We start from the raw sequence: 6,496 nt of genomic DNA, 5'->3' as shown, positions 1-6,496 counted from the left end.
CTTCCTTCATTTATTCAAACACTTGAAAATCAACTCAAAGCCATCAGAGAGAGAGAGGGAGAGAGAGTGTCAGAGAACTTCCTGCATCCAGTCCTGACCCTGTCACACTCAGCAGCTGCTCACCCAGACCCCACTCTCATCAACACTGAACATTGTTACAGAGACCCTTCAAATAATGTTTATAAAAGGCGGAAAAATTCAAAGTTCATCGCATCTGGATTGAATGGAACAAAGTTTAATATCTTCTCACCGTCTCTCAATACCCACGAGACATAGGTTTTCTTATTTGGTTCCTTTGATTTTTCTTGTTCCTGATTGACAAATATTCCAAACCTCGGATCAACCTTCCCACTCGCGTCATGTCCCCAGTCTCGGTTAAAAGCAACACATAACGACACAAACACTCTGAAACATACAACGCAGTCACACTTTCCTTCAGTGAGATTAATGTCGAGCTGTTTTCCAGATTGAATGTAACCGTGAACAAATTTGTATCAAAGAAGTTGCCTTTGGCGTATCAGCACTGAATTGCTGGACAAGGAGGAACAGCCATTCCCAACTCACATCCTTCACAAAGGCTGTTTTCTCCTGTGACTGAAATTCATCATGTAATTTGAATTCCAAGTTCAAGTTCACAAAACAGAGATATAAATGATTGACAAGGAAACTTCTAAAGCATATCACAAACCTGAAATAAGGCTCTGCTGGGACTTGAATCCAGGCTCTTCTGTTTACCAGACAGGTGCTTTAACCAACTAAGCTACAGAGTCAAATCACAAATGCTTGCGTCGTTGAAATCAGAGGAGGATCTGTTTATTCTCATCACACGTCTCCACTGGTCACAACATATTTTAACTTTTCCTACTTACTGATACAGTCATATACTCTATTTTTCCCAAAACTTAGAATGGAGGTGGAGGGGCGACATGATAGAGGTTGACAAAGTTATGAGTGGCAGAGACAGAGTGGATAGTCAGAAGCTTTTTCACAGTGCGGCAGAGTCAGTTACGAGGGGACACAGGTTTAAGGCAAGAGGGGCAAAGTTTAGAGGGGATGTGCGAGGCAAGTTCTTTACACAGAGGGTGGTGAGTGCCTGGAACTTGCTGCCGGGGAAGGTGGTGGAAGCAGGGAAGATAGCGACGCTTAAGTGGCATCTTGACAAATACATGAAGAGGGTGGGAAGAGAGGGATACGGTCCCCTGAAGTGCAGAAGGTTTTAGTTTAGACAGGCATCAAGATCGGCGCGGGCTTGGAGGGCCGAATGGCCTGTTCCTGTGCTGTACTGTTGTTTGTTCTTTGTACATAGATAACACGTTTATAGATGTGGTCACGCCACAGCTTAAGAGTATGCAGGGAGAGAGGGAATGGGTGACCACCAGGCAGTCAAAAAGAATCAGGCAGGTAGTGCAGGACACCCCGAGTGCGTCTCACTCTCCAGCAGGTATTCAGTTCTGAATACAGAGGACAATGATGCTTCACCTGGGGAGTGCAGCCGGAGCCAAGTCCATGACACCATGGGTGACTCAGCAGCAAAGGGGAATACGGGGAAGACTGGAAAAGCCATAGTGATAGGTGATTCAATCGTCAAGGGAACAATCAGGTGTTTCTATGGCCACAGACGTGAATCCAGGAATGGAGTGTTGGCTCCCTGGTGCCCGGGTCAAGGATGTCATTGAGCAGTTGCAGAGCACCCTGAAGCGGGAGGGTGAACAGCCAGCAGTGGTAGTCCACATCAGAACCAACAACATAGGTAGATATAAGGATGTTGTGCTGCAGTCAGAACTTAGGGAGTGAGGTAAGAAATTAGCAAGCAGGACATCAAAAGTAATAATCTCCGGATTACTCCCAGTGCCACGTGCAAGTGAGTACAGGAATAGATGGATAAGACAGATGAATGTACAGGAATAGATGGATAAGACAGATGAACGTGTGGCTGGAAAGATGGTGCAGGAGGGAGGACTTTAGATTTTTGGGACAGGTTGGACGGGTTGCACCTGAACTGAGCCAGGACGGAGTTCCTTGCAGGATGTTTTGCTCGTGCTGTTGGGGAGGGTTTAAACTAGTTTGGCAGGGAGATGGGGACTGGAAGGTAGAGTCAGATCAGAAATGAAAATGGAAGGCAGAAAATTAATGGAGTCTGGAAGAGAGAGGAAACACTGATTAGAAACTTCAAAACAAAAAATGTTGGCAGTGCTCAACGATATCTAAATCAATGCAAGGAGTATAGCAAATGAAGCAGATGAGCTCAGGGCACAGTTAGACACATGGCAGTATGATATCATAGCTATTACACAAACATGGCTAAAGGAGGGACAGGCGTGGCAGCTCAATCTTCCTGGTTACAGGGTTTTCAGACGTGAGAGGGAAGGGGATAAAAAAGGAGGGGGAGTGGCAATTTTGGTCAAAGAAACTATTACAGCTGTGAGGAGGGATGATATGTTGGAAGGTTTATCAAATGAGACCGTATAGATTGAGCTGAGGAACAAAAAAGAGGCAATCACACTGCTGGGAGTGTACTGTAGACCCCAAAACAGTCAGAGGGAGATGGAAGATCAGATATGTAGGCAAATATCTGAGAAGTGCAAGAACAATAGGGCAGTAACAGTGGGGGATTTGTACCACCCAAACATTAACTGGGATACTTTTTGTGTCGAGGGAATTGAGGGAGCAGAATTCTTGAGGTGCATTCAGGAGTACTTTTTTAGCCAATATGTAGCAAGTCCGACAAGAGAGGGTGAAGTTTTAGAATTAGTTTTAGGAAATGAAGAGGGGCAGGTGGAAGGAGCGGCAGTGGGACAGCAATTTGGTGGTAGTGATCATAATTCAGTCAGTTTTAATATAATTATGGAAAGGACAAGGACAGAACAGGAGTTCGAGTTCTCAATTGGGGTAAGACCAACTTTACTAAGGTGAAGATTGATTTACCGAAAGTGGACTGAAAACAGGTAGTTGAAGGTAAATCAGTGTCAGAGCAGTGGGAAGAATTCAAAGGGGCGATTCCAGGGGTTCAGAGTCAACATGTCCCCACAAAGAAAAAGGGTGGGAAGGCCAAATCTAGAGCCCCATGGATGTCAAGGAGTTTACAGGTATAATAAGGCAGTAAAGGAAAGTTTATGCCCAACACAGAGAACTGCATACTACAGAAAGCCAAGATGAGTATAGAATGTGGAGGGGGGAAATCAACATTGAAATTAGGAAAGTTAAGCGAGAGCATAAAAGAATATTGGCAATCAAAATTATGGTGAACCCAAAGATGTTTTATCAATACATTGAGAGTAAAAGGATAAATAAGGAAAGAATAGGGCACAGAAAAGACCAAAAAGGTAACCTATGTGTAGGGCAGAAGATGCTGGCATTGTTCTGAATAAATACTTTGCATCTGTCTTCACAAAAGAGGGGGAAGATGCATATATTGTAGATAAGGAAGAGGGGTGTGAAGTATGGATGTGATCCATACAGAGGGAGAGAGGACATATTAATGGGATTAGTGTATATGAAAGTTGATAAATCACGAACGCCGGATGGAATGCACCTCAGGCTGTTAAAAAGAAGCAAGAGAGGAAATAGCAGAAGAGCTGATCATCATTTTCCAGACCTCACTGAATACAGGTGTGGTGATGGAGGATTGGAGGACTGCTAACGTTGTACCTTTGTTTAAAAAGGGAGTGAGGGAGACCAAATAATTACAGGCCAGTCAGTCTAACATCAGTAGTGGGCAAATTATTGGAATCTATTCTGAGAGACAGGATAAAATGTTACTTCGAAAGGCACAGATTAATCAAGGATAGTCAGCATGGATTTGTTAAGGGAAGATCTTGTCTAACCAACTTGATCGAAATTTTGAAGAATTAAGAAGGAATATAGATGAGGGTAGTGCAGTTGATGTAGTCTTCACGGATGTAAATGTAGGGGGTATGAGTTTGCAGATGGCACAAAGATTGGCTGTGTGGTAAATAGCAAGGAGGATAGCTGTAGACTGCAGGAAGGTCTTCATGGTCTGTTCAGATGGACAGAAAAATGGCAAATGGAATTCAATTCAGAAGTGTGAGTTGATGCACTTGGGGAGGTTAAACAAGGCAAAGAAATACACAATTAATTGGAGAGGACTGAGAGGTGTAGAGGAAGTGAGGGACCTTGGAGTAAATGTCCACAGATCCCTAAAGGTAGCAGGACAGGTCGTTAAGGTGGTAAGAAGGCATATGGAATTCTTTCCTTTATTAGCCGAGGTATAGATTTAAGAGCAGGGAGGTTATGCTGGAACTGTATAAATCATTAGTCAGGCCACAACGAATACTGTATGCAGTTCTGATCACCTTATTACAGAAAGGATGTAATTGCACTAGAGAGGGTGCAGAGGAGATTCACGAGGGTGTTGCCGGGATTGGAAAAATGCAGCGATGAGGAAAGACTGGATAGGCTGGGGCTGTTCTCCTTGGCACAGAGAAGGCTGAGGGGAAATCTCATTGAAACATACAAAATTTTGAGGTGCCTGGATAGAGTTGAAGTGAAGGGCCTATTTACCTTAGCAGAGAGGTCAGTGACTGGGGGAAACAGATTTAAAGTGATCTACACTAATGGAATTGATTCTGTATCTTTCCATTTCACAGTGTGGGTGAGTTCTGAACTGGTATCTAATTTGTGTCTCAGGTTACAATATCTTTCAGCACCTTAGAAACTTTCTCTGTAATGAATGTTGAACTTGTATGTAACTTGTATCTCAGGGTACACTATAGGGATGTTTAAACATCCTTTTTCATGAATGGATGTGAGCTTTGAGTATGGTATTTAATTTCAATCTCAGGATACATCATTACGTTAGATTCTGTGCCATTCAATCAATACTGTGTGCCAATTCTATCTGATATTTAATTGATAGCTAAGTCTGCATTATATTTAGATTGACACATTGTATTTCAATCTGTTAATGAGTGTGACTTTGACCTGGGATTGAGGTATCTGACTGTCAATGGGACTGAATTGGGGTGAAATGGAAACAACTTATTTCTCTCCTGCTTTGTTTGATTGTTGGATTGAAAGTGTGTCTCTGGAACTCGGGATCAATGTGGGCCTGACTACTTCTGCAGTCTGAGACCAGGGAACTGATGAACTGTCTATCCCTCTGTACTCTGAGTGATAATGTACCTACTGTGTGTGAGAGGAGCTGGCTGCACTGTTCCTTGTGCCTCGAGTGCAGCAACCATGACATTCATCACGATTCCTTCAAGTATTTGCCTGTATGAAGAAAAAATATGTCTTAACTCAAGAACAGGGGAGGTGCAAAATATCAAAGAGGTGAATTTAATTTCGCAATTAATAATCATTAAAAACACCCACAAATGAAAACCAGTGTCAGTATCTGTCTCCACTGAAGTACTGAAGCTCCCAGCTCCTGCATCACAAGTGTTCTGGGCAGATCCATCCAGACAAAACACTGCACTGGGATCGTCCCAACTGCTCGATGCTCTTCACATATTTCCAGCCACCCTGCTTCATATGCACAAATAAAGAAAAATAAAGCCCCATATGTATATCCCTCAATTCCTTTCTTCCCATACAGTTGTTCCACCTCCCCTTAAATGCATCGATATTATCGCCTCGACCTCTCCCTGTGGTTGCAAATTCCAGATTCTAACCACTCACTACATAAATACCTTTTTCATGAATTCCTCATTGGTTTTATGAATGTCGATTTTATATTTTTGGCTCTTGTTTCAGACAACACCACAAGAGGAAACATATCTGCATGTATTCTATAGAAGCCCTTCACTATTTCCTCACTTTTTTCATTTGTTAGTGTGATGTAGGCATCACTGGCTATGCCAGCATTTATTGCCCATTCCAAATTGCCCTTGACAAAATGGTGGTGAGCTGCCTTCTTGAGCTGCTGCAGTCCTTGAGATGTAGGAATTCCAACGGTGCTGTTTGGAAGGGAGTTCCAGGATTTTGACCCAGTGACAGTGCAGGAATGGTGATATAGTTCCAAGTCAGGATGGTGTGTGGCTTGGAGGGGAACTTGCAGGTGGTAGTGTTCCCATGCATCTGCTGCCCTTGTCCTTGTTGGTGGTAGAGGTTCCAGGTTTGGAAGGTACTGTCGAAGAAGCCTTGGTGTGTTGCTGCAGTGCATCTTTTAGATGGTACGCACTAGTGCCACTGTGCATCAGTGGTGAATGGAGTGAATATTGAAGGTGGTGGATGTGGGCAATCAAACAGGCTACTTGAGTGTTGTTGGAGCTGCACTCATCCAGGCAAGTGGGCAGTATTCCATCACACTCCTGACTTGTGCCTTGTGAATGGTGGACGGATGTGGGGAAACAGGAGGTCAGTTACTCGCCGCAGAATTTCTAGCCTCTGACCTGCTCTTGCAGTCACAGCACTTATATGGCTGGACCAGTTCAGTTTCTGGTCAATGGTAACCAATGGTCAATGTTAATGGTGGGGGATTCAGTGATGGTAATGCCATTGAACATCAAGGGGAGATGATTAGATTCTCTCTTGT

General features: G+C 43.5%; 1 non-coding gene across 1 annotated transcript; it reads right to left on the bottom strand.

Moving 5' to 3' along the window:
• Positions 1–696: 696 nt before the first annotated feature.
• Positions 697–770, bottom strand: trnat-ggu (transfer RNA threonine (anticodon GGU)). Its single transcript has one exon. It is a non-coding gene; the product is annotated as a tRNA-Thr (tRNA).
• Between the last annotated feature and the right edge of the window lie 5,726 nt (positions 771–6,496).

Source organism: Heterodontus francisci, unplaced genomic scaffold (genome assembly GCF_036365525.1).
Source record: "Heterodontus francisci isolate sHetFra1 unplaced genomic scaffold, sHetFra1.hap1 HAP1_SCAFFOLD_51_2, whole genome shotgun sequence".
NCBI classification, from domain to species: Eukaryota; Metazoa; Chordata; class Chondrichthyes; order Heterodontiformes; family Heterodontidae; genus Heterodontus; species Heterodontus francisci.
This window is presented reverse-complemented; position numbering and strand designations above follow the sequence as displayed.